This window comes from Poecilia formosa, unplaced genomic scaffold (genome assembly GCF_000485575.1).
Source record: "Poecilia formosa unplaced genomic scaffold, Poecilia_formosa-5.1.2 Scaffold1238, whole genome shotgun sequence".
Lineage (NCBI taxonomy): Eukaryota > Metazoa > Chordata > Actinopteri > Cyprinodontiformes > Poeciliidae > Poecilia > Poecilia formosa.
In genome coordinates, this window is record NW_006801177.1 from 3,084 (window position 1) to 15,502 (window position 12,419).

A 12,419-nucleotide genomic window follows, 5' to 3' on the forward strand; every position below is an offset into this window, starting at 1 on the left:
CTATTTCGTCATTTTCAATATTAAGCTAAAAAATTAGTTATGAAAAACTTTATTCCACAAAGACTTACAAATGTAAATCTGCTTTTAACGGGTCTGCATGGTCTAAAAACAATTATGTTCTGTCATTATCTTTATTATTTTAAGTTTATTTGGTCATTTGGGTATTTCTGAGCTTTGCATTTTGGTAGTTTTCTAGTTTTACTCCTTCAGTTGGTATCTCCACTCTTTGATGTCCCTCAACTGACCTTCAGCTGATTGATTGGTCACCTGTGAACCATTTGGTGATCAAGTTCCACAGCATAAATAAAATATAATTTTAAAATTTTTAAATTTTGAATCAAGTTTGATCATTAACATATAAAAGCAGACACAAGCTGAAATGCGCTGGTCTGCAAATAAAGCTGGGTTTTAGATTTAGTTACTTCTGCTGCTGGAGTTTTCCCTTCAGCAGATCTTTGACCCTCTCTGCTCACCAAAAATGTCCAAAACATTTTCAAATTTCAGGCTCCTGTTTCCTGTCTGGTCATAAACTGTGTGGGCTGTTCTGATGTACATTATACAGTTCATTATTTAAGGTGAAGCATCGCAACTCAATGGAATTTCAGATGCAATTATTCCAACATGACTCCTGTAATATATATATTTTGAATAAATATTAAACTATATGTGAATTACTTTCTTCTCAAGCAGAAATAAGTCTGGTTTATTGCAAAGAAATTTGCAAGATTTACAACTGAATGGTTACTGTAAACTCAAGAACTTGATGTAAGTTAAGTTGATGTGGGAATTAGAATAGAACCGGAATTTATGCACAACAGAACCAGCGTGACAGGCAATCAACACAAGATTCATACAAAGATATAAATATGCAAACATATGAAAATAAAAANTTTTTGAAAGTTTTCTTATTATGACACGTGATTAAATTAGATTAGACAATTGGTAGAAATAAAGAATCCTTATCAGTAACAGTTTATTTTTATCTGTAGCTCAGTGGATAAAATTCAAACATTCAGTTTTATCATCTCCTTCTGATACTAAATCTACGTCTCCCTTAACGCGAATCCACAGGAAGTCATAGAAACTCACCAGCAGCTTGACTCAGAGCCGTCAAGGCACAAAGAAACATCAGTACATTCAGAGTCTTCATGATGCAGATTGAAGATCACCTTCAGAAAGCACAAACAGTCTCAGCTCAATAAAGAAATAATTAAAGTTATTTCGTTTTTTTTTTTTTTTTTTTTACCAAAGCAGAATCAAAATTACCTTTTTTCCTTCACTTCAGCGTCAGACAAACTTCAGCTCTTCTCTCTGCAGGTACTGGAAACAGCTGCTCTTATATCCTGTCACTGACAGACACCAAACCAGAAATATGGACAAACCTGTCAATAATAAACTAATAACAGGATAATGTTCCAGTGAAATCCAAGCAAAGATGTGATTAAAACGTCATGACTTCAACATAAGTGATTATTTTCACTGATAAAGTTTTCTGCAAAAAGGATATACACAGCAAATACACAAGTGTCAGATTTCCAGTGCAAGTGTGGAATGTTGGGAATACAATGTTAATTCAACAATAAGAGTATCAGTAGGTGTTACATTACCTGAAGAGCTCCAAAGAATTAACAAATTCCAGTAATGATTTCTAACAACACTGATTATGGTGTTGGTTTAGATAGCTTATATAGTACGGTGCCCCATTGTTGACACATGGTTGCTAAAAACTTTACCAGACTGACTGATTTTAGTGTCATAGTGAGTGTAAAGTATTGAATAAAATGTTGTGCCACATGACTGGCTTTATTTTCACTCTTATATTTGACTTTATGACACACAAAACTACAAATTAATCGTCCTTATTATATCCAGGTGCATTCTGGATAAAGCTCGTCAACAACGTCATCATCAGTCACTTGGCAACAAATGGCAAACTAGCTAGAGCTACGGAACGTTAACATGTTTTGAATTTGTGTTGTTTCATCATTAGTGACCAGTAGCCTGATGTTTCTGTTCTTCTCTTGGTTTGTTGTACTTCATGTCAGATGGATTCAAAATGACATAGTCGCTCTCTGTGGTGGTGAAACTTGTTAGCCCCGCTGTTGCGGGCATGTCCATGTTGTAAAGTTAAATTAACATGAGCTTTAATATTTGGGCCCGGTCATTAGCCCCGCACCCCAGCCAACGCCGTCTTGTTCTGCTTCTGCGTCACATGTTTACCTGAGGAGCGGAGGCAGCAGTATGGCGTCTTGTCTGGAGCTTATTATAACAAGGTAAGTTCCATGTTAAAACGATCATGTTTTTGACTATTTCTTATGGAGGGATTATTTTTTCCGTTTACACGAGTATAGATTCATATACACAGTTTGCTTAACGTACGTTTCATTGTTTGGATATCACGGTATATATGGCTGTTTATTATCTTAACCGAACATTAAAACTGTCAGGAAAATCTGGAGGCCATTTGAGTTAACATTATTTAGCTGCTGGATCGTTTTCTTTATGTTTTTGGCTGTAGACTGCAAAATGGGGGAGTGGCTGTGCTGGACCGTTGGCTTGATCTAAGCCACAGGTGTCAAAGTCCAGTCCTGGAGGGCCACTGTCCTGCAACATTAGATGTGCCGCTGCTGCACCACACCTGAATACAATAATTAGGTGATTAGCAGGACTCTGGAGGACGTATCTACACAGTGAGGAGGCAATTGAGCCATTTGACTCTGGTGTTCTGTACCTGTGGCATATTTAAAAACTGCCAAAATGTTTTTTCTTTGTCAGTGTGTCATGTTGGTGATTGAAACCTGTTATGATGACTTCAAAACATTTCTTCAGACAGGTTGGCACGACTTTTAATACTGTCCAAATTTTTTTCTGTAAGCTGACTAATTTCTTTAGTAATTATTTCTGACTTTTTTATGCTTTGTCTTGTAAACCAGGTGGACAGAGTAATTTGAATGACTATGGTGACACACACAGGTGAGTCTGATTAGTTTTGCTCACACTACTTTTTAAAATATTTATTTATTATCCTAATGTTTCTGCTATATTTCTTTTTTTCCTTCCAGGCTGGAAGTCTTCCTCCTTTATATTCTTGAAAACAAGAGCAGCACCAAAGACACTTCACCATCAGTGATCACAAGACCATCCATGGCCACTTCCAATGATGAACTTTCAAAGCACACTTCACCTTCAGTGCAAAGTACCATGAATGTATGACCTTTGTTGTATATTGCTGCCAGTGCTGTTTGATGTTTTGAAATAAAAGATTAAATTCTGCGAATGGTGTTTTTGTAGCATCTAATGTCTTAAAATGAATTTGGAGATTATAGATGGCCAGTAGTTTCTGGGGGAAAAAAGGTTTTAATTGCTCTAGTGGCTTTTATTTGGTATTAAACTGACAAAAAAAAGTGAGTAATGAGAGAAGGAAGACCAGGAAGCGAACCCATGATAGCCACATTGAAAACTAGAGCCTTCATATGTGGGCTATGCTTAACCCCTGCACCACCACAGCATACCCTACCAGTAGTATTTCAAAACTCAGATTTCTATGTTAATATATACTTTACACCATTCTGTGTTGGATTAACACGTTCGTAGTGTTAACTTTTGACAATATACACTAGTTTTTGGGTAGATTAACACTGAAGTGTATTTGATTTCAACTACTGTGAGTGTTGACACAGACTTATCTGAAGAAATTAGGATTTTATTTCAAACAAGCTCAAGTTACAAATAGGTCCATAGAAACCAGGAAGTAGCGACAGCAACAAAAAGTCATTCTTCTACTTTCTTGTGTTATTACTAGGAAATTTGTGTGCATGTTTGAAAATTCACATGTCCAAATCTGCCATTCGCTTGGCTGGAGAGGGATCAGCAGTTTTCCCCTCTTTGCATAAGCGGAGAGGTTGATGTTTCCTCTTGTGTGTCCAGATCATAAGAATCAAATTCTATAAATGATCTTGAAAGATCTCTGTAGGATAGTCTCACATATTTACCCCTATTACATCTGAACATATGGCTGCAGCCATGTGTAGCTGCAGAATAATTAAGATTGCCATAAAACAAACTCATTTTATAGCAGGCATGTATGGGGTCAAATTGTCAACACCTGTACTGGGTCCAGTCTGCCACCTGTCAGCTGTTCTGAATTTCCTGAACCTTGAGAAAACAGAACGTTGACTTTGACTCCTCTAAGGCAGTGGTCTCTAACTGCATTCCTCCAGGGCCCCGAGCCCTGCAATTTTAAATATGTCCCTTAAAGTCTTTAATTAAATAGTGAAACTGTCTCACTGGCATATAGTAAAGCTCTGCTGATGAGCTAGTATNAAGTTGTTGATCATATTGACTGAAAACTTTCTCAGTGTTTCTGTAGATGGAGACGATTCCAAGAGTAAAATCTGGGACTTAATGGAAACTAACTCACCCTGTGGATCAGCCTCCTCCGCTTCAGGTCCATTTTCTACATCTGAAATATATACATAAAAGACGTCTAACATTATCTTCTGCTTAATACAGCAGAGTAAAACAAATATGTCTGAAATGAGGTGAAAAAGTTTCTAACCTGCTGGATCTGTCCAGTTTCCAACTTTGGCATCAGGAAGAAGAGATTAGTTTAGCAAAGATCAGAGTTAGACTTTATCTCCTAATAATAATTAATTTGACTCATTACAGGTAAAATAGGCACATATAAAAAAACATGAACTTACCTTCATAAAAAGTTTCCTCAATCTCAGTTTCCTCGCTGGCACCTGGGGAAGGTAAAGGTTGTGATTATTGAATATCTTTACAATCATAAATCATTAAAAAAATGTATATCTATCGTAAAAAATGTTTTTGAAAGTTTTCTTATTATGACTTTATGTTTAAATTAGATCAGACAATCTGTAGAAATAAATCAATCAAATTGTATGTGTATAGCACATTTCAGCAGCAAGGCATTTCAAGGTGCTTTACATAATTAAAGAAGAAATAAAAACAATATGTGACATTAATAAATCAGTAACAGTTTATTTTTATCTGTAGCTTAGCAGATAAAACACAAACATTCAGTTTTATCGGCTCCTTCTGATGCTAAATCTACGTCTCCAACTCACCAGCAGCTTGACTCAGAGCCATCAAGGCACAAATAAACATCAGTACATTCAGAGTTTTCATGATGCAGATTGAAGATCACCTTCAAAAGCACAAGCAGTCTCAGCTCAATAAAGAAATAACTGAAGTTAGATAAAAGCTTTTTATCAAAGCAGCATCAAAATTACCTTTTTTCCTTCACTTCAGCGTCAGACAAGCTTCAGCTCTTCTGTCTGCAGGTCCTGGAAAACAGCTGCTCTTATATCCTGACAGACCAGGAAACGTGGACAGACCTGTCAATAATAAACTGATAACAATCTTTCAGTGAAATCCAAGCAAAGATGTGATTTGGACTTTATGACTTCAGCATAAGAGATTATTTTCACTGATAAGGTTTTCTGGAAAAAGGATATAGTTTGCACTTCCTGTCCTGATTAATTCATTTCCTGTTTTTGTGTTCTGAGTTGTGATGTTGAAAACCCTTTGTGAGACGTTTCAGTGAAAAGTCCCAGGACACAGATTTATCTGAAGAAATTAGGATTTTATTTCAAACAAGACCAAGTTACAAATAGGTCCACAGAAACCAGGAAGTAGCGACAGCAACAAAATGTCATTCTTCAACTTTCTTGTGTTATGACTAGGACATTTGTGTGCATGTTTATTTATACAAGCTTGAAAATTCACATGTCCAAATCTGCCATTCGCTTGGCTGGAGAGGGATCAGCAGTTTTCCCCTCTTTGCATAAATGGAAAGGTTGATGTTTCCTCTCGTGTGTCCAGATCATAAGAATCAAATTCTATAAATGATCTTGAAAAATCTCTGTAGTCTCACATATTTACCCCTATTACATCTGAACATATGGCTGCAGCCATGTGTAGCTGCAGAATAATTAAGATTGCTGTAAAACAAACTCATTTTATAGCAGGCATGTATGGGGTCACATTGTCAACACCTGTTCTGGGTCCAGTCTGCCACCTGTCAGCTGTCCTGAATTTCCTGTGAGCCTTGAGAAAACACAACGTTGGCTTTGGCTCCTCTAAGGCAGTGGTCTCCAACTGCATTCCTCCAGGGCCTGAGGCCTGCAATTTTTAGATATGTCCCTTAAAGTCTTTAATTAAATAGTGAAACTGTCTCACTGGCATATAGTAAAGCTCTGCTGATGAGCTAGTATTGGAGCCAGGAGTGTTGGAGCAGACATCTTAAAGTTGTCTGCTCCTACACTCCTGTAGGAGGATGACTTCCTGTTCCAACACACAGGAATCAAAGGAAGGATTCGTGACCAGGACTGTTGGTTATCAGGTCCTTCTGTCGTTTGATTCAGGTGTTTTGGAGCAGGGATGCGTTTGTGGTTTAAACATGATAAAATAAGGAGAAACACAAAGAGTGAGTTTACTTGTTCAAAGGAACATAAATGTCAAGAAAATGTAAATTATTTTGTTAAATTAGAACAGAGAAGATGTTTATTTGTTTCTTTAATTTCTTCTGAGTGTAAAACACCTTCACCATGTTACCATGGAGACAGAGCAGACAGGTTGTTCATTAATGCCTGCAGCTGATTATTGATACCTGAGTTTCCAAAGAACTTCCAAAGAATCTCAGTAAATGAACAGGGTTATTCATTTACTGAGAAGGACATCTTTGTGCTTATTATATTTAAGTCAGTGAAAGAAAATGAGAAAAAAGGTAAGAAAAGAGTAAAATAATAAACTACAGCTCACATGGATGTGTTCTGGCATAAATCCAGTCTTTAGGTTTAAATGTTCATGCAAATCCAGATGTAAAACAATGTTAGAATAAAAGATTCCTCAGGAGATAAATTAATAACACATTGATTAATGTAAAAAGAAAAGGATGAAATATAAATGTGCAATATGTCATCTATGAAGAACATCATTAGTTTCCTGATGTAGGTTGTTCTTTAATATGTTGCTGTGGCTGTAAATGTTTATGACGTTTTCAGGTCAAAGTCATGAACTAAGAAACTCTGAGGACTGAGATAAAACCTGTTTGTTTTTCTGTCATTGATCCTTATCAGATTTCACTGGAAGTCATGGCGGATGGATGAATTTTAATGTTGACATATATTAGAAAAACAATCTGTAGAACGTTTATACGTTTTGTTTCTTTTACTAAAAACTCTGTAATACTTGTAAAAAGTTAAAGATCTTCCGTTCCAACAGCATATTGAGATATTCTAACATTCCTAAGATATATCTGTTATTACTTGTCACATGAGTTTGCTCAAAGATTTCTGCACATAAACTGTAGGAAATCAGACAAAATCAATATTTAGAAACTCGGGAATTAAAAAAAAATAAAATTGAAATGATGTAATTTTTTGTATGAAGCTTTTGGTTTTATTCAGTTTAAACCCTGCAACTTGACTAAATTTCACTTAAAAATGTGAATAAATTAAGGGCACCTTAGGAAAACAATATAGATGATGCTAATGCTAAATCCAATAACAAAGCTTTCTCACTCAGTGACCACATTATTTAATAATATTGAGATCCTGAGTATACATTACAAATATTATAACTATTTAGGCAGTTAGCAGGAAAAGTCGACTATTAAAAGTTTAATGAAAATGAATAGAAAGGAGTTCAATAAAAATGAAAGCTGCAAAGAGTTCTTCAGTTTCATGCTATTCTTTCCTATTCTTTTCTTTTCTATTCTATTAATTTTTATTCTATTCTATTCTATTCTTCAGATTGATATGGATTTTTTTTTATTTCTGCATTTATCCACCAGATGGCGCTGACATACCTCTGTATCAGGTTGTTAGGGTCAAGTACCAAAGATAATCAGATAATCTTTGTATTAACCAAAAACAAATAAAAAATAAAAACACCTTGCAAAACAAAGAGATGAAAAGGAAGTTGTAGTTACAATGTAACTGAGCTGTCAGCCTGTTTGCTCTGAAAACATCTCCACCTTTGAGTTTCAGGAAAACTAAATATTGGCTTTAGGTGGGAAGCCATGTCTGTTTTTCACAGACAGATTCACCTGCTGTGAAGTTTGTTGATACAAATATTTTTCACGCTTATGAACTGATAACATTTTTGTTATGACTTTTTTAACTTTTCTTATCCAAGGAGAGCAGTTTAAGTTACAGCAGCTGAGAGACATGAAGCAGGAGCTGTTCTAATATTTAGATTTAATATTTGACAGAAGGATTTCCAATTTGAATATTTTGTTTCAGGATTCTTGGGTACATTGATACAGTTCTGTTGTAAAAATGCTAAAGTGAAGAGCTCTAGGTTTGATTACACAGCTGAGTGTGAAATAAAATCTTCTTTAAAGGCACATCAGATGTTTTTGAACCGTAAAACTTAAATTTAAGCAGTAAAAAAATCACAGGAACAATTACTTAACAGTGTCCAAGGAAACAGTAACACTAAAAAATGGAAGTGGGAAAAATGTGTTGCTTAATAATACAGACACACACGCACACACCCCCCCCCTCCCACACACACACACACACACACACACACATCTTTTACTTTTTATCAGTGCTAAAGACTTTATTTGGAAAGTTGTTAGAAGGAATAAGTTGCTTTCTCTTACACTACAAGCAGAAGGTGTCTGTGCATAGGGACTAAAACTAGTACCTAGTATATTTTTGGTCAGTTTTTTATGATATTGAAGCAGCAGAATTGAAATGTTTAAGGAAATGTAAGAAATGCCAGACTGAGCTCCTTCGGTTGGCATCTCCGCTCTCTGATGTCGCTCAACTGACCTTCAGCTGATCGATTCGTCACCTGTGAAGCATTTGGTGATCAAGTTCCAAAAGCATAAATCATTTTTGGATTAAGATGTATACATACTCTGAAGAAGAGAGAAAGTTGGTCTCTCTACATAAAGAATAAACACAGAGAAGCTCAGGCTTTGATTTATGAACCAGTTTAATCAAAACCAAAGTTTAGTTTCTAAAATGTAACATGAGCTATGATGACACAAATACAAATACACACCAAGTCTGTTTTAGATACAAATACAAGTTCCTTATATCTTGATTATTTAATTATCATACAGAGGAAATATTTTAAAACTTCAAAATATAATTTTTAAATTTTGAATTTTGCTCCTAAGCAGATCATTTGTTGCTGCAGACAAACAGATGCCGACTCAGGTCAACTTCACATAGATCATCATATCCCAGACATAATGTTCAGTGAAGGCTGCATCTGTTGGTCTGTTTATGTGGTTAAACCTTCAGTGAAAGTGATATTTTATTACACTTCATAATGACAGAGTGACAACATTCCAACATGGAGTTCATTAAACTCAACTGGGCTCAAACCTACAACAGTCCTGACATATATGGCCTAAAACAAGGAAAATGTAAGCATGGTGGAGGACCTATGATGCTGTGGGACTCAGGAAACTGAAAATAGATCATGATTGCATCATTGAACAGAATTATTCTCCATAGCATGCAACAACATTACAAAAATAATTAATCAGACCCAAAAGGTACAAAGTCATGTGGATAATGTGTGGTTGAGTTGTATTACTCCAAAAGTATGAAAGTTATCATGTAGGCTCTAATTTTCTTCTACTTTCTTCCACCAGAGATGATCCCAAATTCATCAAAGTTGTAAATGTTTCTTTACTTTTTCTTTTTTGGAGCAGAGAGAAAGAAAATTCTTCCAAGTTGTTGATCATATTGACTGAAAACGGTCTCAGTGTTTCTGTAGATGGAGACGATTCCAAGAGTAAAATCTGGACTTAATGGAAACTAACTCACCCTGTGGATCAGCCTCCTCCGCTTCAGGTCCATTTTCTACATCTGAAATATATACATAAAAGACGTCTAACATTATCTTCTGCTTAACATAGCAGAGTAAAACAAATATATCTAAAATGAGGTGAAAACGTTTCTGACCTGCTGGTTCTGTCCAGTTTCCAACTTCGGCTTCAGGAAGAAGAGATTAGTTTAGCAAAGATCAGAGTTAGACTTTATATCCTAAAAATAATTAATTTGACTCATTATAGGTAAAATAGACACATATAAAAAAACATGAACTTACCTTCATAAAACGTTTCCTCAATCTCAGTTTCCTCGCTGTCACATGGGGAAGGTAAAGGTTGGGATTATTGAATATCTTTACAATCATAAATCATTAAAAAAATGTATATCTATTGTACAAAATGTTTTTGAAAGTTTTCTTAAGAGATTTATGACTAAATTAGATCAGACAATCTGTAGAAATAAAGAATCGTAACAGTTTATTTTTATCTGTAACTTAGTGGATAAAATTCAAATATTCAGTTTTATCATCTCCTTCTGATTCTAAATCTACGTCTCCCTTAATGGGATAAATACATAAAAAGGGCTATTAGTTTCTGCTTGTTTAGATATTATATAGAAAGTTCAGTTCCTGAGATGACAAAATATGATGGAACGACTTTTTATCAGTATAAAACAGTTTGTGTCAATGTGGGACAGAAAGGAAATCAATAAGGTAATCAGAAGGTGGGAATTCAGCCACATAAATACAGTATGATATTCATTGATTAACTTTTTAAGTGTAAATGATAAGATCACCTCTGTAACATGAACATTTTCAACAGAATATGCTATAAAAGCAGGTGTGGATTTTGGTAAAATATAGATTTAAATAGTGTTTGTTCAAAAGCTTCCTTGTATTGAGGCTGGAAGAATCAGTATGTAAGAGTCGATGTTTTACTGGTCCAGCATATTCAACCTGCAGGGTGACTCTAAATGTGGGAATTTAATGTTTATCTCCTTATAGCAAACATATGTCAAATGAAATGTCTTCTCATCAGTGCAAATAATGACTGAAGTTTCTAAGTTTTCCTTGCAACTGAACAATTTTACAGTTTGCAACTGGATATAGGAACATTTGCAAAGACAAACGTGTTGTCGTGTTATTCCCCCCTCCTCAAAAGGCGGTGGCCATAAAACAAGTGGGGGCTCGTCTGGGATATAAAATGACCAGAGCTGATCACAACCAATATTTGAGATATTTGTGACTGTTTGGAGATGAGCTTCAACTTGTAGAAGTTCATTCAGGATCCTAGTCATAAGATGTGTCTTAAAGATGACCTGCTGTGTATTACTGAACAATTTGATATTCCTGTGGAGAAACATGTTGCGAAAGATGAAATTAAGAAATTATGACTATAGTTGAGCTTCTTAAACTGATTGAGTTTCAAACGTTTGGGGACTCAAGGAAAACTGGTTGTCATGTTGAGGTCTAACTTCCTAACCCACATGCAGAACAACACCAGAGGCCGAGAATGATTTAAGAGATTTATTACAACAAAGGGGGAAAAAAACAGGTAAACAATCCGGGAGCGTTTGGGACTGGATCTCAGGTCAGCTATGGAAGAAACAGACGGTAAGTTTGGGGTCGTGGAAATTTGGAGATGGCGCTGGCTGAGAGCTTACCTCCGATCGGGAGGAGAAAGGACTGGGGGGTAAAACCTGGGAAATCCGGAGTCTGTTTGAGGCGCGGAGGACTGCGGGCTGCGGTGGCGTTGGAGGACGGACAGGTAAGTCTGGAAGCCTGAACTGTTCTGCCAGAAGCAAGGCTGCCGATCTGTAGGTCCGGAAGGGTCCTGGGCAGGATCTGTTTTCAGATCCTGCCCAATGTTATCGTTAATCACAATAAGTTCAGGAACAATTTATCGTCCAACAATATTAGTTATTGTGACAGGCCTAGAAAACTTTCTTTTGAATGTTTGTCTTTAAAATGCTGATGTGTGGTTTCCAGTTATTATGTTAATGTTTTTATCAACAGTACATTTCAGGAATTTGATCTCACGCTTAAACACAACCTGATCAATCAATCAACACATCTCTAGGAGTCTAAATATCATATAATTTGTTTTTTCAACATGTTGAGGCATATCGTATGATCATTGTGAATGGTCAAATCATCAAGGACATAAAGGTTAGCATAGTAATTATCTTTAAATAGGTGTTAATGTGAACTATGAATATTTATTGTGGTCCTGAGATTAAATTCTTTAGTTTTTTTTTGTTGTTGTTTTTTTCATAGATTATTGCAAGGAAAAGCAAACTGACGACTTTCAGCTGTTCTTGTTTAGCTTCCTGATCGTTTTCTGATAAAACTCCAATTAAACTTAATTTCTTTCTTTTAGCTAACATCAGATATACTTTTATTTTTTCTGGAAGTGACAAAAACAGATCGTCAAATAGACATAAAGGTTCACACTGACAGAGTTGAGCATAAAATTATTGAGAATCATGGAAGATCTAGATTTTTCAATTAATTGCATTTAACCAAGAGGTTTAATTCTAAAAATGTTTCCATTTGGCCCAATTTCTGTTTTAAAACTGGCTTATTTTAAGTTTTAC

General features: G+C 35.6%; 3 long non-coding RNA genes across 3 annotated transcripts; all 3 read right to left on the reverse strand.

Annotated features, from left to right (window-relative positions):
* Positions 1 to 1,085: 1,085 nt before the first annotated feature.
* Positions 1,086 to 1,784, reverse strand: LOC107835212 (uncharacterized). The gene is made up of 3 exons (XR_001661038.1): positions 1,608 to 1,784; positions 1,267 to 1,349; positions 1,086 to 1,169 (listed from the first exon to the last, which is right to left on the reverse strand). It is a non-coding gene; the product is annotated as an uncharacterized LOC107835212 (long non-coding RNA).
* Positions 1,785 to 4,359: 2,575 nt separating this feature from the next.
* On the reverse strand, positions 4,360 to 5,339 carry LOC103132715 (uncharacterized). Its single transcript, XR_475605.2, has 5 exons — positions 5,256 to 5,339; positions 5,091 to 5,170; positions 4,704 to 4,745; positions 4,559 to 4,582; positions 4,360 to 4,462 (listed from the first exon to the last, which is right to left on the reverse strand). It is a non-coding gene; the product is annotated as an uncharacterized LOC103132715 (long non-coding RNA).
* A 3,813-nt stretch (positions 5,340 to 9,152) lies between these two features.
* Positions 9,153 to 10,198, reverse strand: LOC103132716 (uncharacterized). The gene is made up of 4 exons (XR_475606.2): positions 10,102 to 10,198; positions 9,957 to 9,980; positions 9,819 to 9,860; positions 9,153 to 9,174 (listed from the first exon to the last, which is right to left on the reverse strand). It is a non-coding gene; the product is annotated as an uncharacterized LOC103132716 (long non-coding RNA).
* Between the last annotated feature and the right edge of the window lie 2,221 nt (positions 10,199 to 12,419).